The sequence below is a fragment of the Bombina bombina genome, chromosome 6 (assembly GCF_027579735.1).
Source record: "Bombina bombina isolate aBomBom1 chromosome 6, aBomBom1.pri, whole genome shotgun sequence".
Taxonomy (NCBI): Eukaryota; Metazoa; Chordata; class Amphibia; order Anura; family Bombinatoridae; genus Bombina; species Bombina bombina.
The window spans coordinates 731526128-731549691 of record NC_069504.1 but is presented as its reverse complement, the minus strand read 5'-3'; the positions used below and the strand labels follow the sequence as shown (position 1 = coordinate 731549691).

Sequence of the window (23564 nt, the reverse complement as noted above, 5' to 3'; positions counted from 1 at the left end):
GTAGCGTAATTTCTTGCAACTTTTGCGCCTGTTATGATGCAAGCCGCGTCATTTAATTTGTTAAGCCTTGGCGCCAAAAGTTTTTTTCTCTGCGTTTGTGTCATTTTTGGCGCCAAAATTTGTTATAGTAAGTCTCTCCCTCTTTTGCTCTCTGCTCTCATTTGATTCATAGAGGGTTAGGTTGCTTGCTTCTGATTTTACTTTTGTATAAAATTTTTATCCTAAGCATTGTTTCCCATTCTTGAAACTACTATTTTGAGGAAATTTGATATTTTGTTTAAATGTTATTTTTTCTTTTTTGTTACATGTTGCAAGATGTCTCAAACTGATCCTGCCTCTGATGTTACTGAAGGAACTAAGCTGACTGAACACAATTCTACCAAAGCTAAATGTGTATGTTGTAAATTAGCTGATCTTTCTTCTTCAGCTCAAATATGTGGCACTTGTTATGAAAAAGTATTACATGCTGATAATGTGTCTATAAGTACAAATACATCTACTGTAATCCTTCATAGTCTAATGTACATTATATTCCTGTAGATATGAAAAATTGCATTGCTGCAGCCATAGAGAAGTCTATGACAGCTATTCCGCCTTGAAATAAACTTAAAAGGTCTTCTCATAAATCTGATATAGTTTGTATTGATCGACAGCATACTGAAGTATCTTCTGCTGATGAGGATTTCTCTAGCTCAGAGGATCCTACTTCAGAGACTAAAATTGATAAATCAACTTTTCTTTTTATTAAAGGAAGTATTGTTTACTTTGGGTATTGAGGAATCAGGTCCTCTTGATAACAAGAATAGCAAACGTTTGAATTCTGTTTTTAAAACTTCTGAGGTTACTCCTGAAGTTTTTCCTATTCCAGATGCTATCTCTCATATGTTTACTAAAGAATTGTCTAAACTTGGTGCTTCTTTTAACCCTTCTTCTAGGTTTAAGAAGCTATATTGTCAGGGTATCTGTAGATGTCAGTGGACATATAAAATAAGTATGACATCTCTCAAATAGTAAGTTTGAGCATGCTCATTTTATCACTGAAAACATTCTGTGTCTTCCAAATCTTAGATCAGACATAAGATACATTTCTCCTGATTAACATAGCATCTAAGAGTTCAAGAGAGCATCTGTCTCATTAACCAGCACAAACCCCTGGGTTGATGGAGCCAAAATATGCTCAGAAGCCCTTTGAAAATTCTCAATATACATTCTGATCTGGGAGAAGCATATGCCAACTTTCACTAACAGACACATGTGATAATTTAACACCATGGCTCACTGGATTTGGTTTGAAGCTTAATTAGATTCAGGAAAAAACAGTCTAGCTGGAGAAATGACTAAATATCACCTAGATGTTAAGTGCCCCCTATTGAGTTTTGAATACACAAAGTTCATACATACGTCTCAATTTAAAAGAAATAGCTAAACAGAGACAAATGTGACATTGCAGCTCTTAAATTCATTTTTAAAATACAGCCTGTATAATTTTAAATACTGTATAAAAATGTGTATTTGTGGACCTAAAAAGCAGTGACTAATAGTAACATATTAGATAAATATTTGCTGAGCTTGATAAATACTGCAAATAGATGTATAAATGTTTGACATTTTTAACAAGATTTGAATATTAGCCAAAAAAATGGATCTTCGATTTTATCATAGAAATTGATAAAATACTGGTGTTTGGTGTCAAATTGTACATTTTCTGTTATGCTAAATGAATTCTAGATGCTGACAAGAAAGGTTTATTAATGCAAAAAGTTATAGTATATTAAATAATCACTTTATAAGGATGTATTAAATTGTTAGCAATATTGATAAGATTTGCATTTGTGGTTGTCTGCTGCCCCCTAGGGGATTAAAACTGGTATGACAGCCAAATAAATTATCTAGTGGAACACATGCAGAGCCAGATGAGCCAATCAGGGATGCACCTCCCAAATAACCAATGAGAGGGACAAGCTCCGCAAGGGCAAATCAGAGACAAACTCCGTTAAGGGCCTATCGAATTCAGATCAATGATTACAATAAGAATAAAAAGGGGTGGGATTATATCACATTATATAACCTCAATGCATGGAGAGAGAAAAAAAAAGTATTTTTGTCTGTTGAAACTTGTGATTGAATAACTGCTGCCAAATTGGGACACAGTCACTTTTTAAGCAAAAATCTGAGACTAACTTCTTGATCTATGCAATAACCTTTCTTCATATGAGGTGATCTGAATCTACTTGGAAACAATTGGAATATTGAATTGGTTCATGTTGGTGATGTATGACTGTTATATATTTTTAATATTTAAATCAAAGGTATTTGGTAACTATAACTAAATTGCAGTTAGTAATTTTAAAAGGGCACTTTGTATTTTAGCTTGCATTCACAGTTCTGTGTAGTTTTAAGCTAGTCTTTTGAATGCTAAGTTATTTATTTCAGCTCAGATAAATTAGCATATCATTTGGTTGTTTGCATTATTAATATATATAATTTCTGATGTATATAATTCAATGTGTGTCTAAACTTTAACTAATACAAATAATTTAGGAATTTACATTCATTTTAAATTGTTTTGTATGTTCATTTTATTGGAGGTTTGTTTTAAAGAATAATTATTAAATATATTGTGTTATAACCCTAGTATATACTGACAATATCCTTTACCTGTGGCTAATTTAGAGTTTTGGGAAAAGGTGTCTAAGGTTGATGGAGCTATTTCTACTCTTGCCAAACGTACTACTATTCCTATGGAAGATAGTACTTCCTTAAAGGATTCTTTAGATAGGATTTAATTTTCCTATCTTAGAAAAGCATATTTACATACTGGCTATATTCTTAGACCTGCTATTTCTATGGCTTATGTTGCTGCTGCTTCAACGTTTTGGTTGGACAGTTAACAGATCCTGAATTGTCTAGCATTGATCTTTTACTTCAACATGCTAATCATTTGATATTAAATCTATGTCTTTAGCTATTCTTACTAGAAGAGCTTTATGGCTTAAATCTTGGAATGCTGATATGGTGTCTAAATCTAGATTACTATCTTTATCATTTCAGGGTAGTAATTTTATTTGGTTCTCAATTGGATTCTATTATCTCCACTATCACTGGGGGAAAGGGAGTTTTTCTGCCCCAAGATAAGAAATCTAAGGGTAAATTTAAAGCTCCCAATCGTTTTCGTTCCTTTCGTCAGAATAGAGAACAAAAGACCTCTCCTTCCCCTAAGGCCTCTGGCTCTAATTGGAGACCATCTCCAAACTGGAATAAATCCAAGCCTTATAAAAAAACAAATCCAGCCCCTAAGACGGCATGAGGGTGCGGCCCTCAAACCAGTTCAACTGGTGGGGGACAGATTGAAATTATTTCAACACATTTGGACAGTTTCTGTTAAAAATCAGTGGATTCAGAATATTGTTTCTCAGGGGTGTCAAATAGGTTTAAGAATAAGACCTCCCATGGAAAGATTCTTTCTTTCTCATGTTCCAACAAACCCTGTGAAGGCTCAGGCTTTTCGGAAATGTGTTTCAGACCTAGAGTTTTCAGGGGTGATTGTTCCAGTTCTTCTGCAGGAACGGGGTTTGGGTTTTTATTCAAATCTATTCATTGTCCCAAAGAAAGAAGATTTGTTCAGACCAGTTCTGGATCTGAAATTTGTAAATCGTTTTGTAAGAGTCCCAACTTTCAAGATGGTGACTATAAGGACTGTTCTGCCTTTTGTTCAGCAAGGTCATTTCATGTCCACAATAGACTTACAGGACGCTTATCTTCACATTCCAATTCATCCAGACCACTATCGTTTTCTGACATTCTCTTTTGTAGACAAGCATTACCAATTTGTTGCTCTTCCGTTTGGCCTAGTGACGGCTCTGAGAATCTTTTAGAAGGTTCTCTGTGCCCTTCTATCTGTAATCAGAGAACAGGGTATTGTGATGTTTCCTTATTTGGACAATATCTTGGTACTAGCTCAATCTTTTCATTTAGCAGAATCTCACACTAAACAACTAGTGTGGTTTCTTCAAAAGCATGGTTGGAGGATCAATTTTACAAAAGAGTTTCTTGATTCCTCAGACAAGGGTCACCTTTTTAGGTTTCCAGATAGATTCCGTGTCCATGACTCTTTGTCTGACAGACAAGAGACGAATGAAGTTAGTTTTAGCTTGTCTAAACCTTAAGTCTCTATCATTCCATTCAGTGGCTATGTGCATGGAAGTTTTAGGTCTCATGACTGCAGCATTGGACGCAATCTTATTTACTCGTTTTCATATGAGGCCTCTACAGCTTTGCATGTTGCACCAATAGTGCAGGGATTATACTCAGATATCAACTGATATACTTAAATCCCAACACTCAACTCTCTCTGACTTAGTGGTTAGACCATCACCTTATTGTTCAAGGGGCCTCCTTTGTTCATCCTTCTAGGGCTGTGATCAAAACAGATGCAAGTCTTACAGGTTGGGGAGCTGTCTGGGGGTCTCTGACAGCACAAGGGGCTTGGAATCCTCAAGATGTGAGGTTACCAATCAATATTTTAGAACTCTGAGCTATTTTCTGAGCTCTTCAGGGGTGGCCTCTATTGAAGAGAGAACTTTACATTAATTTTCAAACAGACAATATCACAACAGTGGCATATGTCAATCATCAAGGAGGGACTCGCAGTCCTTCAGCAATGAAGGAAGTATCTCAGATACTTTCTTGGGCGGAATCCAACTATTGTCAAATTTCTGCGATTCATATCCCAGGTGTAGACAATTGGGAAGCGGATTATCTCAACCGTCAGACTTTACATCTGGTGGAGTGGTTTTTTCATCTTGTACAGATGTGGGGTCTTCCAGAAATAGATCTGATGGCCTCTCGTCTAAACAAGAAGCTTCCCAGATACCTTTCCAGGTCCAGGGATCCTCAGACGGAGATGATGGATGCCTTAGCATTTCCTTGGTTTTAGCTTACATTTTTCCGCCTCTGGTTCTTCTTCCAAGTGTGATCTCCAAGATCATAATGGAACAATCTTATGTGTTTCTGATAGCACCAGCATGGCCTCACAGGTTTTGGTATGCGGATCTTGTCCGGATGTCCAGTTGCCAGCCTTGGCCACTTCCTTTACGGCCAGACCTTCTGTCTCAAGGACCGTTTTTCCATCAGGATCTCAAATTTCTAAATTTGAAGGCATGGAAATTAAACGCTTTGTGCTTAGTCATAGAAGTTTCTCTGACTCAGAGATTAGCACTATGATACAGGCTTGTAAGTCTGTTTGGGTTTGGAAAACCTATATTTCATGGTGTTCCACTCATAATTTATTCTTGGTATTCTTTTAGAATTCCTAGGATTTTACAGTTTCTTCAGGATGGTTTGGATAAGGGTTTGTCTGCAAATATTTTTAAAGGACAAATTTCTGCTCTTTCTGTCTTATTTCATAGAAAGATTGCTAAACTTCCTGATATTCACTGTTTTGTTTAGGCATTGATTCGTATCAGACCTGTTATTAAATCTATTTCTCCTCCTTGGAGTCTCAATTTGGTTTTGAAGATTTTACAGGCTCCTCCTTTTGAGCCTATGCATTCATTGCATATTAAATTACTTTCTTGGAAAGTGTTATTTCTTTTGGCCATCTCTTCTGCTAGAAGAGTTTCTGAATTGTCTGCTCTATCTAGTGAGTCTCCTTAGCTGATTTTCCATCAAGATAAAGCTTTGCAGACTTCATTTACATTTTTGCCTAAAGTTATGAATTCTAACAAAATTAATAGGGAAATTGTTGTTCCTTCCTTGTATCCTAATCCTAAAAATACTCTTGAAAGGTCTTTACATTCTTTGGATGTGGTAAGAGCTTTGAAATATTATGTTGAGGCTATTAAAGATTTCAGAAAGACTTCTAGTCTATTTGTTATTTTTTTTCTGGCTCAAGGGAAATGTCAGAAAGCCTCTGTCATTTCTTTGGCATCTTGGTTGAAACTTTTGATTCACAAAGCTTATTTGGAGGCGGGGCAGTCTCCGCCTCAGAGAATAACAGCTCATTCTACTAGATCAGTTGCTACTTCTTGGTCTTTTAAGACTGAAGCTTCAGTTGATCAAATTTGCTAAGCAGCAAATTGGTCTTCTTTGCTTACTTTTACTAAATTTTAACGTTTTGATGTATTTGCTTCTTCGGAAGCAGCCTTTGATAGAAAGGTTCTTTAGGCAGTTATCTAAGTCTGATTCTAGTGCTTTTGATTTGAGTTGTTTTGAAATTTTTAAAAGAAAACTTAATTATTTTTTTAATTTCTCAGCGGATTTAGCTGTTGTTATTTTATCCCTCCCTCCCTAGTGACTCGTGGATTTCCACATCTTGGGTATTATATCCCATACGTCACTAGCTCATGGACTCTTGCCACTTACATGAAAGAAAACATAATTTATGTAAGAACTTACCTGATAAATTAATTTCTTTCATAGTGGCAAGAGTCCATGAGACCCACCCTATTTTTTGTGGTTATGATTTTTTGTATAAAGCACAGTTCCTCCTTTTTTGTATGCTTTTTACTCCTTCTTTTACACCTCCCTTCTTGGCTACATGTTAAACTAAGGTATAAGTGAGGTGGGAGGTGTATTTATAGGCATTTTGAGGTTTGGGAAACTTTGCCCCCTCCTGGTAGGAATGTATATCCCATATGTCACTAGCTCATAGACTCTTGCCACTATGAAAGAAATGAATTTATCAGATAAGTTCTTACATAAATTATGTTTTTTGTCCTATAGTATTTTTTCTTGCACTCTTTTAAAACCCTAACAGTACTTGTCAGTAAATGGTCTCTCGAAGCTCCCAGCTGTGCAAGATTGTCACAGCAGCTCTGTCTTGCTCTCACTCCCACAGCTTAATTTCCAGGGATAATCTCCTAGTTTTCAGAGCAAAAACGGTGACTACCCCATCCAACTCACACCCACAGCATGCACAAGCCTCCACCCCTTTTATAAAGCTCCATCCACTGTACATGCTTGACCACTGTCCACCTGTTGCCTGGAAAACTTCTGTGAAATGTTGGCAGATATGGTCTCTGATCTCTGGAGTAGGAAGAAACTTCTGCCAAAAGTTAACCTATGTATACTATTTCCTGCTTGAGTCAGTTCAGTTTCTACTTATTAAGAATTAGGATAGGAGCTCTGCTTCAGCTGAAGTGTTTGTCATTTTGTACAAATGAAGTCTCATACTTATTAGTACAGCAAGCTTGCTACTTCAGATGTCCAGCCGACCCCTGAAAATTGTCAGGGTTCTCATCTGTGACCTTGTACACACACACCTATGCCTGAGAATATGATTATCCCTGTGGTTTCTTCAGTGGATTTAAGGACTGTGGCTCTAATCCCCTCCAATTACCTTCACTTTTATAGAGCAATCTTGCAGGAGTTGGCAGGATGATGGTGTTTTCATAGTTTCCAGCTTTCTTGCTACCTGCTCTTTGTTTATTGTCTACTGTGCTCTGCACCTATCCAGATTTGCCCAGTTCTGGTCTGGAATACAATTTAGGAATCAGGTGGAATGTTCCATTTATTTGTGGTAATTGTGAGAATAATGGATCTATATTCCCCCATTTTCATTTTAACTATATTTTTCCCTTGCTCTTGGCTAGTTTTTTTCACTTATTTATATTGCAGTTCCTTTAAATGTTTGTTTCATACAATTTATGTGCAGTTTTCTGCACAGAAAAAATGTTTGTATGACCAAAGTATTCGGTTCATTATGGTGCTGCTGATCTTTTAAAACTTTTCCAATATTAAACTTTTTACATTGGTTCTCCCTGGCTAATACTTTCCATTGAGAGACCCCTCACTTCTATTATTAGTTCTGTCGATCCTACAAGTACTAGGAAACTCTATTACACTCCTTCCAGCTGCTAACCTTGGGCAGGTGTGTGCACTGGGGACCTCGGCCCTCTAGTCAGGCATGTGTTGTGGCAATTTAGCTTCCCCTTGTTTGTGGGAGCTCTTGTGGTGCCACCATGTGTCATGGGGTGATGTTCAGGACGGTCACTGGTGCTTGTGTGCTTGTTTGTTTAAACCAGCAAAATACTTCCTCCTTCAGTGTGTACCACTCAGGGCTGCAAACGTCACCAGTGTTTCTTGAAGTGATGTGAGTCACCATTGTGATCTTGTTATGCTTATTTCATATTAAATTGATGGTAAAGTTGCCGCAATAACAAAGAACCTTTGTGATACTTGTTATTTTTTAGTATAACTTTCGTAAACTCCCCTTTTTTCTGACTAAAAGGGATAATAAACTTTCTTGTTACTTACTATTAGCATTGTTACTCTTTCCGCCCTTTTGTAAACAACATTTTTTTTTGGTGACGTTTTTGTGAATCTCCTATCAAAACGCTTGCCGTACGGCACTGAAAAGTTAGCTAGAATTCAAAACTGTGTTTTAAAGACTTTACATTTACCATCACTTTAACCCCTTCACTGGTTCTTCTGCACAGATGAGTTCTGCTTTACAGTTGCCTTCTGCCAGAAGCCTCCTGATATTTTGAAGAGGTATGTATTGCTTTCTTTATGCCTCTCTTGATCACTATTTATTTGTATGCGCTCTGATAGTCTTTATTTGTTTTTTTCATTTAGCCCTTGTCTCAAAACTAAGATCATATGTAATAATGATCTTCTGTAATAATTGCTGATATGTCTACATTTGCCAGATTTATTGTAGATGGTTTACTAAACCCACTTATGGAGAACATTTTAACATTTCATCAGATTCCTTCCTCCTCAGACAGGTTTAATCTAAAGCTGATATTTCAGAAGTACCTCCAGCATCTGCTTCTAAGAAATATATTTTGAAAAATTTGTCAAGAATAAAAAGCCGCTTCATATGTCTGATAAATTATTTGTCTTTTCCCCTGCCTCAATTGGTCAGTGTTCACTTCTCCAGTCCTTCCAAGGTTGACATAGATTTACTGTGTCATTCTTACTAAGAATACTTTCCCCTGTTGATTACTCAATGGTAATGGTTACTCAGGAGACATGTTTTATCCTTTTCCCACAATGTTCTCTGTCATTAAAGCTACAGATTCCTGGTAGCCTGATGTGGTTTATTTTGTTGCTAATTTACCTGAAACTCAAGTTTTTCTTGCAGATTTAAAAAATAGTAACTTTTTTTAGACGTCAGAAGCCACTAAGATGTTAAAACGAAATAATCAGTTATTGAGTACTGCAAATCTTGTAAGAAGGGTTGAGACATAGGAAAGCATACAATTGTAAACAATTTTTCAATTTACTTCTATTATTTAATTTGCTTAGTTTTCTTGGTATCTTTTGTGGGAAACCATATCTAGATAGGCTCAGGAAGTGGGAGCTAGCTGCTGATTGGTGGGTGCACATATATGCCTCTTGTTATTAGCTTACCAATGTGTTCGTCTAACTCCCAGTAGTGCATTACTGCTCCTTCAATAAAGGATACCAAGAGATGTAAGCAAAATTGTAAATATAAGTAATTGGAAAGTTGTTTAGAAGTGTATGCTCTTTCTGAATCATGTAAGAAAAAAATTGAGTTTCATGTCCCTTTAACATCCTAGGGTTGCCCTTTAAGGGAACCATGCTGTGTGGTAAAAATATGTAAACCCTAATTGCCAAATATTATTGTGGTAGGAGTATGTTTCTTTCTCAAGCACCAACATTTTGCAAACCCTCTTCTTATGTTCGCAGACAAAATGCGTAGTTTTGAAATTGTAAATCCTCTAGTTCAAGCAGGGCCGGATTGGTCTACCAGGATACCAGGAGATTTCTCGGTTTGCTGCAGCAGCTGGGGCTGGAAAGCTACAATTTAAAGTGGTGATTAATGGATGCAATTGGGTTGTAGGGCTGCTATATAATATCAATCTGACATTTGTATTTAATACAAAGTAATGTAATTTAATTCTGAAAAAATATTTTGGAAGGAGTGTCCCAGTAATCCCCTTTGAGAAAAATGGGGCATGTGCATTCTATCGACTCAACGGAAAATAGGGCTGGTCTTCATATTTTCCAGGGCTGCTTTTTAATCTCAGTCCAGCTCGAAGTTAAAGGGACAGTCAAGTATAAATTAAACTTTCATTATTCAGATAGGACTTTTAATTTTAATCGACTTTCCAATTTACTTTTATCATCAAATTTGCTTTTTTCTCTTGGTATTCTTAGTTTAAACTAAACATAGGTAGGCTCATATGCTAATTTCTAAGCCTTTGAGGGCTGCCTCTTATCACATGCTTTTTAAATCTCTTTTCAACACAAAGAGACAGAAAGTACACGTGGGCCATATAGATAACACTGTGTTCAGGCACAGAAAGTTATTTAAGATCTAGCACAATACAATGCTAAATTTAAGACAATAGATAATAAACAGTCACAGTCATGTGATCAGGGGGCTGGAAGAAGGTTCCTAGATACAGGGTAATCACAAAGGTAAAAAGTACATTAATATAACTGCGTTGGTTATGCAAAACTGGGGAATGAGTAATAAAGGAATTATCTATCTTTTAAAACAATAACAATTCTATGGTTGACTGTCCCTTTAAAGAGATCCCTTTTGTTTTCAAAATTCGATGAGTCAGCCCCAGCAAAAGAACAGAGGGTGTGGAAGGTCAGGTACTGTCCAGCAAGCCAAGCTGCAATGATGATGCTCCTGCCCCTGTTTAGAAGCTTCAGTTCGTGAGCAGACATGATGATTAAAGAGACATTTGGGCAATAACAATCTCAAACAACTGGGTCCTGATCTATGGGATATGATTTGGAATTTACAATCATGCTTCTTCTGACTGTTCAAATCAGCCAATAGGATTTCAGTAGCTCTCATCCTATTGGCTGATTTGAATTTGAAGAATCAAATCAGCCAATAGGAATGCAAGGCATGTCATATTTAATCAAGTACCTTAAATTCACTATTCAGTGTACGGCGGCGATCGTACAAAGAGGATGCTCCATGGTTCTGCGGTCGCCGGTCTTCAGTTCCGCGGTCCTGGATGAAGATAGAAGAGGTCCCAGCTTGGACGAAGCTGTCGGCTGCTTGGAAGAAGACTTCACCACCTGGAAAAGGACCTTCCCTGCCGGACTTCAGGAACGGTGAGTACCTATTTGGGGGTTAGACTTAGGCTTTTTTTACATTTTTTGGGGGTTTGTTTTTTTTAGTGGGCACTCTTAAAAGAGCTGAATGCCCTTTTAAGGGCAATGCTCATGCAAACGCCCCTTTAGGGGCATTGGGTAGCTTAGGTTTTTTTAGTGTTATGTTTTATTTATTTTGGGGGGTTTGGTGGGTGGGGGGTTTTACTGTTAAGGGGGACTTAGTATTTTTTAAGGAAAATAGCTGTTTAACTTAGGGCAATGCCCTACAAAAGGCCCTTTTAAGGGCTATTGGTAGTTTAGCATTAGATTAGGGGGTGTTTTTTTTTGGGGGGGGGCTTTTTTTCCATAGGGATTAGGTTTAATTTTTTTATTTTGGATAATTTTGTTTATTTTCTGTAATGTTAGATTTTTTTATTTTTGTAATCTTAGATTAATTTAATCTTAGCTTTTTTTTTTTTTCAGTTTCAAAAGAGCTTTATTAAAGAAATTTGCAGGTTAACAATGATTTTAGGCATACATACAGATCAGCACAAAGTTGTCTAATTACTGCGAAAGTCTATGCATTCAACATTTCAAAGCTCTCTGTTTTTTTTTTTGATAAGACAATGTTGTAAGTTTTTCCGTATAACTAAGATTACAACTTCCCCACCTACATGGATGGGGTGATAAACAATAAAAGCAATAATAGCTTAGGAACGGTCTCTAAAAACCTTTATACTAATAACCTTTGAGAATAGAGGTATAAGGTTGGCGGGTTAAATAGTGTGGGAAGGGGAAAGAGGATTATTAGTAGAGAAAAGGAAAGGGGGTGGGGGAAGGGGGAGAAAGAGATAGGGGGGAAAAAAAAAAAAAGGGAAGAAAGGACTCTTTTACTATATGGTGCCATTCCATACAGCCAGTATCATCTCATGTGTGTCTAATTTATCTATTTTAAGGTAGTGGTATCTCTCCAACGCAAGGAGATCTGAAACCTCCCTTCTCCACTCCGCTACAGTTGGGACTACTTGGGATTTCCATTTTTTTGGAATGAGTTTTTTAGCTCCTGTAATCATAATCAGCAGGAGTGCTAATTTGGCCGGATCTTTGACTATGGGCAGGGAGCAAAACAGAATGCTCTCAAAGGAGCAATTTAAGTGTATATTCAGTAAACCTGACGCTATCGTAAAAATATCAGCCCAGTAAGCATTAAGTTTAGGGCATGACCACCAAATATGGGAGAGGGAACCTTCACCGCCACAGCCCCTCCAACAAGTACTGCTCAGAGTGGGAAACATCTTGTGCAGCCTAGTAGGTGTAAGATACCACCTACTAATAAGCTTGAAGTGTGTCTCCTGTATAGACGAGGATACAGAAGATCTTTTTGCTAGTGTGAAAGCTTTCAGCAATGATTCCCTGTCTACCTCTTGAGATAGTTCTTTGTTCCAAGTGGAGACATACGAGGGAAGGGACGTTTTGTCCTCAGAGGAAGTTATTTTGTATAGGAGTGAAATAAGATGCCTGGGTATTTTAGGTAGAACACATAGTTCCTCAAAGGGCGTGAGGATTCGTCCCATCTCGGATCTGTTTTTATGGTGAGAGACATAGTGGAGTAGTTGATGGAAGTTGAGCCACGGGGAGAAAATCTCCCCATGGGTCTCCGCCATTTGGGCCTGTGTTTTAAAGGAATTGTTTTCTTTAAGAAAATGCATTGATCCCACCCTGAGACAGTAAGGCTGATTGACTCGAAATCCTAGTCTCCAGTATGGAAGCCCAGGGTTTTCAATTATTGGTGTAAGGGGTGAGTGTTTAGATGAGATATGTGTACTAGTTGCCAGGGTCTTATCCCATTCTGTTAGCGTCTCTGATGTTATAATGTATTTATGTAATTGTTTTGGCCTAAGTGGGGGGGGGGATCCATGCCATTGTACCCACGTTATTTAGTGAGAAAATTTGTCTGTCTAGGTGCAGCCATGCTTTATCTGGGTTGTTGTGGGACCATTCCGTTATTCTCTGTAAAAAAATCGCTCTTCTATATGCAGCTAAGTTTGGGAACCCAAGGCCCCCCCTATCCCTTGACAGCTACATAGTTTTCTTTGGAACCCTAGGTCTGACGTTAGCCCATATATAATTCTCTATTATGGATTGTAGTTGCTTAATATAACCCTCATTTAGGGGGATAGGTAGTGCCTGCAAGACATAAAGAACTCTAGGGTGAATGTTCATTTTACATACCCCTATCCTCCCTAGCCAGGAAATGGGTTTATTCTTCCATCTAGATAGGTCCTTGGCTATATCGCTTTTCAGGGGGATAAAATTGTGCTTAAAAAGATCGTGTATCCCTAGGTACTTAAGTTTTTGCTGCGCCAGCGGTATATGGTATTGGGCATGTAATGAGGTTAAGTGATGGGAGGGGGTATTTATGTTTAAAAGTTCTGACTTATTTAAGTTAAGGTGGAAATTGGATACCTCTCCATAAGCGTTTAATTCTTTCAGTAACTCCGGGACCGAGGTTTCGGCTTTAGTTAACGTAAAGAGCGCATCATCTGCATATAGTGCTTGTTTACACTCCATATCACCCACCCTTATACCTGTGATTTTATCGTTTGATCTGACTTTTTGTGCCAAGACTTCCATTGAGATGGCAAACAATAAGGGTGAGAGTGGGCAGCCCTGCCTAGTCCCATTATTAATATAGAGTGTATTAGATAAAGTCCCATTAACTCGGACCCTTGCGTTCGGTGCAGAATATAGTGCAGTTGTCATATTTAGGAAGGCCTGTGGGAGACCCATCGCCCTCATAGCCCTCTGCAAGAAAGACCAGCCCACCCTATCGAAGGCCTTTTCCGCATCTGTTGCGAACAAGACCATAGGGGTGCCTGTCACCTTCGCATGGTTAATTAATTGAATCACTTTGGTTATATTATCTCTCGCCTCTCTCCCGGGGATGAAGCCAACTTGGTCCCTGTCTATTAATTCTGGTAGGAATTTATTCAGTCTATTTGCTAATATCTTGGCCAAGATCTTCATGTCAGTGTTAATTAATGAGATGGGCCTAAAGTTACTTGGGTTTGTGGCTTGTCTACCTGTTTTAGGTAGAACGGTTATGTGGGCTTCCAACAGAGATCTCGTTAATACTGGGTCCTCTTTGAGATTATTAAATATTTGCAACATATGAGGGGCTAAAACTCCCACGCATCTTTTAAAGTAAGCCGAGGTAAGTCCATCCGGACCGGGGCTTTTTCCAGAAGGGATGTCTTTTATGGCTAGTTGGAGCTCCTCTAGCGTTATATCAGCGGATAGAGAGTCAGCTGATTGTTTGTCAATTGTAGGCAGTTGAACGTGTCTAAAGTATTGATCTAATTTATCTTAGGTATTATGGGTGTCTCGAGCCTCCTGGCTCTCTAGGTTATATAAGTTGTCATAATAGTCACGAAAAGTGTCGGCTATCCCCACACTATCCCCTATCGTTTTACCGGGGTGACTAGAGAGTGGACGTAGGTGTTTATTTGTTTCCTCTTTATGTTTCTGGCTAATATTTTACCTGGTTTGTTTCCCCCCTCATAATAGTATTGTTTAAGATACAGCGCCTTGCGTTGATAAGATTCTGTCAAGTGGTGTTTAAGCGCCAGTCTATTATCTGTAAGGTCGGACAAGATTAGATCGTTGGAAGGGTCCTTTTTGTGAGCTTTCTCCAGTGAACTAATCATTTGTAAGAGTTTGGAGTGTTTATCTCTGGATATTCGATTCAATTTAGATTTTTGTTTTATTAGTATTCCCCTGAGCACTGATTTATGCGCTTCCCATTCTAATTGTCGAGAAGAGGATGTGTGGGAATTAGAAGCGAAGTAGTCAGTGATTTCTTTTTGGACTAAGTCCAGGAATGGTGTGTCATTTAAGAGAGAGTCCTCCAGTCTCCACACTTTTTGTGAGACCGGGATGTCGGGCCAAAGTACTTTGCAGGTCACTGGGGCATGGTCCGACCAGGTTATGGGGCCGATGGAGCAATCCCCGACGATAGAGAGGCCCTGCGAGTCAGTGAGTATGTGATCTATACGGGTGTAACAATTGTGGGGGTTGGAGTAAAAAGTGTAATCCCTATCTGAGGGGTGCAAGGTCCTCCATACATCATGGAGTGTGAGGTTGTGGAATATGTTTCTAATAACTTTTAATTTCTTGGCTGTTATATAAGAGGACCCTCTTGAGGAGTGTAGTTGTGGATCTAAAGCTGTGTTGAAATCTCCGGCTAAGAAGACTATCCCCTGTGAGTGATCTAGGATCAAGTTAGCTATTTTTTTGAAAAAGACGGTTTGTGCCTGATTAGGGGCGTAGACATTGATGATTGTGATTGAATGGCCGTATAGAAGGCCCCTTAACAAGATGTATCTGCCTGCAGCATCTTTTTCGGTGTGTAAAATTTGAATGGGTAGGGATCTGTGAAACAGAACTCCCACGCCAGCTCTTTTATTTGGGCCCGAGGCAAAGTGTGCTGTCGGGTAATGTCTATTGTGCCATTTTGTTTTTTTTCCCTTTTGGAAATGAGTTTCCTGAATCATAAGTATCTGACTGTTCAGCTTATTAAGTTCCCTAAAGGCAATGGACCGTTTCCCGGGGTTATTTAATCCCTTGGCGTTAATGGTGGTGATTTGTAATGTATGATCCTGGAATTTACTGATCCTGGGCTGCATGATTATAGAGGCAGTGGGGGGGGGGGGTGAAGAAAAAAAAAAAAGGAGGGGGAGGGGGGAGGAGGTGGGAGAGGGGGGAGGGAGGAGGGGGAGAAGTAGGGAAAAATACGGGGGGAGGCGAAGATAGGAAGGAGGAGGAAAGGGAAAGTAGAAAGGGGAGGGAGGGAACTCCTGGTGCTGAAGGGTGAGGGAGGAGGGGAGTCAGGTGAGCATTATTAAATATGACATTGTGCAGTTTAAAAACTAGATAACAACAACATTACATATATGGAGATAAAGGAACACTGACAAATATAAAGTGGAATGGTTGATAGAGGAGGAGTCTCTTAGACATATAGAATACAATACGTAATTCTAATCGTCCCTACCTATGGGGGACGAGATTGCAGTCACTATACGAGTTATAAAACATTTCTAGTGTCCACTTACATATAGGATGTGTAGATAAAGTCCCCATAAGTCCGGTGAGTGGTACAGGACAATATTGCAAACAGCAAAATAATCAGGTTCAGATGAGGTATTAAGTCCCGTAAGGACCTGGCAATGGGTATCATTGAACACAGATTTTAAGTTAGAAAACACAAAAACAGTACTTATCTATTCATCCGGAGCGTGTTAGTCCCTAGGTGTAATGTGCATGGAGGGGTCTCCTCTTGTAGAAGTTTGTGGAGCTATGTCCGTGCTCCCTGGCAGATCTAGATCCTTGTAGAATAGTTGAGGGTCAGAGCCCGGTCTGTAAATGAAAGTTTTGTTGTTGTGCATCACGATGATAGATACTGGGAAACCCCAGCGATATTGAGTTTTATTCCTGCGGAGGTGGGACGTTATATGTGAGAGATCCCTGCGTTTCTGTAGAGTAACCGGAGACAGGTCAGTGAAAATCTGGATTTCTTCACCAGCGTGTAGTATTGTGCGTTTTGATCTTGCACTTTTGAGGATATCCTCCTTGTCTTTGAAACTCAAAAACTTCACTATAATGTCTCTGGGTGGAGCTTTAGGAGGAGGTTTGGGCCGAAGAGCCCTGTGGGCCCTTTCAAGTGGGATTTCCTTAGCTGTAGGGTCGTCCTTTATCACCCTAAACAGGGCTTGCAGATAGCCCTCAATTGCAGGGGGGTGGATGGTTTCCGAAACACCCCTAAACCTTAGGTTGTTGCGTCTGCAACGGTTATCCAAGTCCTCCATTTTATCTGTTAGGTAAAAGATTTGTTCTGACTGGCTGCACAGGTCTTCAGAGTTATGTTTGATTTTTTCTGTAATGGAGCTGTGTTGTTCCTCTATCTTCAGAACTCTGTGGTCTAGTGCACCTATATCCTTCCTCAGATCCCCAAAAAGTGACCTCATTTCGGTAAGAACACTCTGAATGTCTTCCTTAGAGGAGAGGTGCAATATGTCAGATCTAGTGATATAGGGTGACTGAGGTATTTCAGTTTGGCTGTCCAGTGCTGGTGCAATATCCTGCTTGCCAGCCATGCTGTCTCTGCAGTTGTCTGACCTGGGTTCAATAGGCTTTAGAAATTGGTTAAGGGAGTTAGTGGGCCCAGGTGTCCCTGGTTTACTCTGTCTCTTACAAGGCATTACATCAAGCAGGAGCACTGGAGGAAAAAATAAAAAGTAATGTTCTGCTTTATATTGGGCCCTGTGTTGTTGGCAGGGAGGGGGTATAAGGTGAAAAGAGCCTGTTCTCCTATATTAAGTAATAGGGATTCAGTGATTAGGATGGCAACGATATTATCCCAGTTAAAATGATATCCCTGCGGGCCACAATGAAAATTAGGGGTTTGCTGCGTTGTGTGATGTGGGAAGTTGCCACGTGTGCACTAGGCCTGAGATGCAGATCCTTTTGGTGTATAAGGGCCTAATTGATACTCCCTGTTCCCTTAAGCAGCGCTTGTTGTGATCTCTTATTATTGGGCAGAAAAGGCTGACCCCACGGTGTCATATGTTTTTAGCCCCTCTGCGCACAAACCACCGGACCTCTCTAGGGGCAAATACTAGATTGACCAGTTGCCGCTATGAGGAGCGGGTATTTCCTTATGAGCGAACCCCTCTGAGAAAGGCGCAGTCACGGGGTGTCCCTGTCAGCCTTCGCTCATTCCCCCTGCTGAGCTGCGATATTAGCGGTCTGGAGGGGAAGCGGGCTCAAACTGTATGTATTCCCGGTGCAAGCTTACCAAGCCAAGACGGCCCCAGGTGCGTAGCTGAGCCCTTCACTGCTCGGTCCCCTTGAGCTGCAGCGGTTAAGAGCGGGCTTTTATGCTGCCGATGTCGGGTCTTCCCTTCTGCTCCAGCGGGTCAGGGTTTTTACCTCAGTCTCCCCTCAGCCTTATAACGTTAAAGAGTGTGGGTTATTAGGGCTCTTGCCATTGTGTAGCGGTTATTGCGGCCATCTCCCAGCGTGGCCTGGCTCCGCCCCCCTAATCTTAGTTTTTTTTAATTTTTAAGTAATATTAGCTTTTTTATTTTAATTGTTTGTAACTTAGTATTTTTAATTTAGGTAATTGGGGTTAATTTAGGGGGTGTTAGGTTAGGGGGCTCAGTAATTTAATTCGTTATTTGCGTTGTGTGGGTTTGGCGGTTTAGGGGTTAATAGTTTTAATAGGATTATTGCGTTGTGTGTGTTTGGTGGATTAGGGGTTAATAGATTTATAAGGTTTGTTGCGATGTGGGTTAATGGCGGATTAGGGGTTAATAGTTTAAATAGGGACTTTGCGATGTTGGTTAATGGAGGATTAGGGGTTAATACTTTTACTAGGTAGATCACGATAAGGGTGAATGGCAGATTAGGAGTTGATACATTTATTAGGTAGATGGCGATGTATGTGAAATGGCGGATTAGGGGTTAATAGTTTAATTAGGCTTATTGCGTTGTGGGGGGTTGTCGGTTTAGGGGTTAATACTTTTATTATTAGTTGCAATGTGGGTTTGATGGCAGATATAGGGGTTTTACGTGTCGGGTTTATTTTTGGGAGCGGGTTAGACTTTTACTGGAGATTTGACATTTTTTTTTATTTTCTTATGCGCCGGTAGTTTCTAAAGTATAGAAACAGGTAAAGAAAAGTTTCCCAAACCTCAAAATGCCTATAAATACACCCCTCACCAAACCCACAATTCAGTTTTACAAACTTTGCCTCCCATGGAGGTGGTGAAGTAAGTTTGTGCTAGATTTTTATGTTAATATGCGCTTCGCAGCAGGCTGAAGCCCGGTTTTCCTCTCAGAGTGCAGTGAATGTCAGAGGGATGTGAAGAGAGTATTGCCTATTTGAATACCATGGTCTTCCTCTAGGGGATCTATTTCATAGGTTCTCTGTTATCGGTCGTAGAGATTTCTTCTCCTACCTCCCTTTTCAGATCGACGATATACTCTTATATACCATTACCTCTACTGATTCTCGTTTCAGTACTGGTTTGGCTATCTACTATATGTAGATGAGTGTCTTAGGGTAAGTAAGTCTTATTTTATTTATGACACTCTAAGCTATGGTTGAGCACTTTATTTGTAAAGTTCTAAATATATGTTTTAAACTTATAATTGCCATGATTCAGGATAATTAGTATTCCTTCTTTCAGACTGTCAGTTTCATTTTTTTGGGAAAATGCATATGTATAAATATTTTTTCTTACCTTAAAAAATTTAAATTTGACTTTTTTTCTTCTAAATTGCGGGCTGATCAGCTCGCGGGTGCAGAAAATGCTTCAATTTATTGCGTCATTTTTGGCGCGAGACTTTTTTGGTGCAAAAATGTCGTCATTTCCGGCGTTATAATTGACGCCGGAAGTTTTCACGTGGTTGCGTCATTTTTTTGACGCATGTGTGTTACGGACGTTTTTGGCGTCAAAAAATGTGGGCGTCATTTTTTGCGCCAATAATGTGGGCGTCATACTTGGCGCCAAAAATGTGGGCGTCATACTTGGCGCCAGTTTTTTTCACATTATTTCAGTCTCACTTTTTTGTTGCTTCTGGTTGCTAGAGGCTTGTTTATTTTGCATTTTTTCCCATTCCTGAAACTGTCATTTAAGGAATTTGATAATTTTGCTTTATATGTTGGTTTTTCTATTACATATTGCAAGATGTCACTACCTGACCCTGGATCAGAATCTACTTCTGGAAAGACACTGGCTGATGTTGGTTCTACCAAAGCTAAGTGCATTTGTTGTAAACTTTTGGTAACTATTCCTCCAGCTGTAGTTTGTGTTAGTTGTCATGATAAACTTTCTAACGCAGATAATGTTTCCATTAGTAATAATACATTACCTGTTGTTGTTCCTTCAACATCTAATGTTCAGGATGTTCCTGTTAATGTAAGAGAATTTGTTTCTAATTCTATTCGGAAGGCTTTGTCTGTTATTCCTCCTTCTAGTAAACGTAAAAGGTCTTTTAAAACTTCTCATATTTCAGATGAATTTTTAAATGACCGCCATCATTCTGACTTATCTATTTCTGATGAGGATCTATCTGGTTCAGAAGATTCTGCCTCAGATATTGACACTGATAAATCTTCATATTTGTTTAAGATGGAGTTTATTCGTTCTTTACTTAAAGAAGTGTTGATTGCTTTAGATATGGAGGAGTCTAGTCCTCTTGATATTAAAACTAATAAGCGTTTAAATTCAGTTTTTAAACCTCTTGTAGTTATTCCAGAAGTTTTTCCAGTTCCTGATGCTATTTCAGAAGTAATTTCTAGGGAATGGAATAGTCTGGGTACTTTGTTTACTCCTTCACCAAGGTTTAAGAAATTGTACCCTTTGCCATCTGATAGATTAGAGTTTTGGGAAAAAATCCCCAAAGTTGATGGGGCTATCTCTACTCTTGCTAAATGTACTACTATTCCTACGGAAGATAGTACTTCTTTTAAGGATCCTTTAGATAGGAATCCTTTCTAAGGAAGGCTTATTTATGTTCAGGTAATCTTCTTAGACCTGCTATTTCTTTGGCTGATGTTGCTGCAGCTTCCACTTTCTGGTTGGAGGCTTTAGCACAACAAGTGTCAGACCATAATGCTTATAGCATTGTTAAACTTCTTCAACATGCTAATAACTTTGTTTGTGATGCCATTTTTTATATTATTAGAATTGATGTCAGGTATATGTCTTTAGCTATTTTAGCTAGAAGAGCTTTATGGCTTAAATCTTGGAATGCAGATATGACTTCTAAGTCAACGTTGCTTTGTCTTTCTTTCCAAGGTAATAAATTATTTGGTTCACAGTTGGATTCAATAATTTCAACTGTTACTGGGGGGAAGGGAGCCTTTTTGCCTCAGGACAAAAAATCTAAAGGTAAATATAGGGCTGCTAATCGTTTTCGTTCCTTTCGTCAGAATAAGGAACAGAAGCCTGACCCTTCCCCTAAAGGAACAGTTTCCGTTTGGAAACCTTCTCCAGTCTGGAATAAATCCAAGCCTTTTAGAAAGTCAAAACCAGCTCCTAAATCCGCATGAAGGTGCGGCCCTCATTCCAGCACAGCTGGTAGAGGGCAGGTTACGATTTTTCAAAGATGATTGGATCAATTCGATTCACAGTCTTTGGATTCAGAACATTGTTTCGCAAGGGTACAGAATAGGTTTCAAGGTAAGGCCGCCTGTGAGAAGATTTTTTCTCTCACGCATTCCAGTAAACCCAGTAAAGGCTCAGGCGTTTCTGAAATGTGTTTCAGACCTAGAGTCGGCTGGGGTAATTGTGCCAGTTCCAGTTCTGGAACGGGGTCTGGGGTTTTACTCAAATCTGTTCATTGTACCAAAGAAGGAGAATTCCTTCAGACCAGTTCTGGATCTAAAAATATTGAATCATTATGTAAGGATACCAACATTCAAAATGGTGACTATAAGGACTATTCTGCCTTTTGTTCAGCAAGGGCATTATATGTCTACAATAGACTTACAGGATGCATATCTTCATATTCCAATTCATCCAGATCACTATCAGTTCCTGAGATTCTCTTTTCTAGACAAGCATTACCAGTTTGTTGCTCTTCCGTTTGGCCTAGCAACAGCTCCAAGGATCTTTTCAAAGGTTCTCAGTGCCCTTCTCTCTGAAATCAGAGAACAGGGTATTGCGGTATTTCCTTATTTGGACGATATCTTGGTACTTGCTCAGTCTTTACATTCTGCAGAATCTCATACGAATCAACTTGTGTTGTTTCTTCAAAGACATGGTTGGAGGATCAATTTACCAAAGAGTTCCTTGATTCCTCAGACAAGGGTAACCTTTTTGGGTTTCCAAATAGATTCAGTGTCCATGACTTTGTCTCTAACAGAAAAGAGACGTCTGAAATTGGTTTCAGCTTGTCGAAACCTTCAGTCTCATTCGTTCCCTTCGGTAGCTTTGAGCATGGAAATTCTAGGTCTCATGACTGCTGCATCGGACGCGATCCCTTTTGCTCGTTTTCACATGAGACCTCTTCAGCTTTGTATGCTGAACCAATGGTGCAGGGATTATACAAAGATATCACAATTAATATCCTTAAATCCCAATGTTCGATCTTCTCTGACTTGGTGGTTGGATCACCATCGTTTAATTCAAGGGGCCTCTTTTGTTCGTCCAACCTGGACTGTGATCTCAACAGATGTGAGTCTTTCAGGTTGGGGAGCTGTATGGGGATCTCTGACAGCGCAGGGGGTTTGGGAATCTCAGGAGGCGAGATTACCAATCAACATTTTGGAACTCCGTGCGATTTTCAGAGCTCTTCAGTTCTGGCCTCTTCTGAAGAGAGAATCGTTTATTTGATTTCAGACAGACAATGTCACAACCGTGGCATATGTCAATCATCAAGGTGGGACTCACAGTCCTCTGGCTATGAAAGAAGTATCTCGGATACTTGTATGGGCGGAATCCAGCTCCTGTCTAATCTCTGCGGTTCACATCCCAGGTATAGACAATTGGGAAGCGGATTATCTCAGTCGCCAGACGATACATCCGGGCGAATGGTTTCTTCACCCAGAGGTATTTCTTCAGATTGTTCAAATCTGGGGACTTCCAGAAATAGATCTGATGGCTTCTCATCTAAACAAGAAACTTCCCAGGTATCTGTCCAGATCCAGGGATCCTCAGGCGGAAGCGGTGGACGCGTTGTCGCTTCCTTGGAATTATCAACCTGCTTATATCTTTCCGCCTCTAGTTCTTCTTCCAAAAGTGATTTCCAAAATCCTAATGGAGCGTTCGTTAGTACTGCTGGTGGCTCCAGCATGGCCTCACAGGTTTTGGTATGCGGATCTCGTTCGGATGGCCAGTTGCCAACCTTGAACACTTCCGTTAAGGCCAGACCTTCTATCTCAAGGCCCATTTTTCCATCAGGATCTCAAATCATTAAATTTGAAGGTATGGAGAATGAACGCTTGATACTTAGTCATAGAGGTTTCTCTGACTCAGTGATTAATACTATGTTACAGGTTCGTAAATCTGTGTCTAGAAAGATTTATTACCGAGTCTGGAAGACTTACATTTCTTGGTGTTCTTCTCATAAATTCTTTTGGCATTCTTTTAGAATTCCTAGAATTTTACGGTTTCTTCAGGATGGTTTGGATAAGGGTTTGTCTGCAAGTTCCTTGAAAGGACAAATCTCTGCTCTTTCTGTTCTTTTTCACAGAAAGATTGCTAATCATCCTGATATTCATTGTTTTGTACAGGCTTTGGTTCGTATCAAGCCTGTCATTAAGTCAATCTCTCCTCCTTGGAGTCTTAATTTGGTTCTGAGGGCTTTACAGGCTCCTCCGTTTGAACCTATGCATTCTCTGGATATTAAATTACTTTCTTGGAAAGTTTTGTTCCTTTTGGCCATCTCTTCTGCTAGAAGAGTTTCTGAGTTATCTGCTCTTTCTTGTGAATCTCCTTTTCTGATTTTTCATCAGGATAAGGCGG

General features: G+C 39.4%; 1 protein-coding gene across 3 annotated transcripts in view; it reads left to right on the top strand.

The window, feature by feature from the left end:
• LOC128663560 (patatin-like phospholipase domain-containing protein 6) overlaps nt 1-23564 on the top strand; it is a 453640-nt gene that overhangs the window by 5059 nt on the left and 425017 nt on the right. The window lies entirely within an intron of this gene.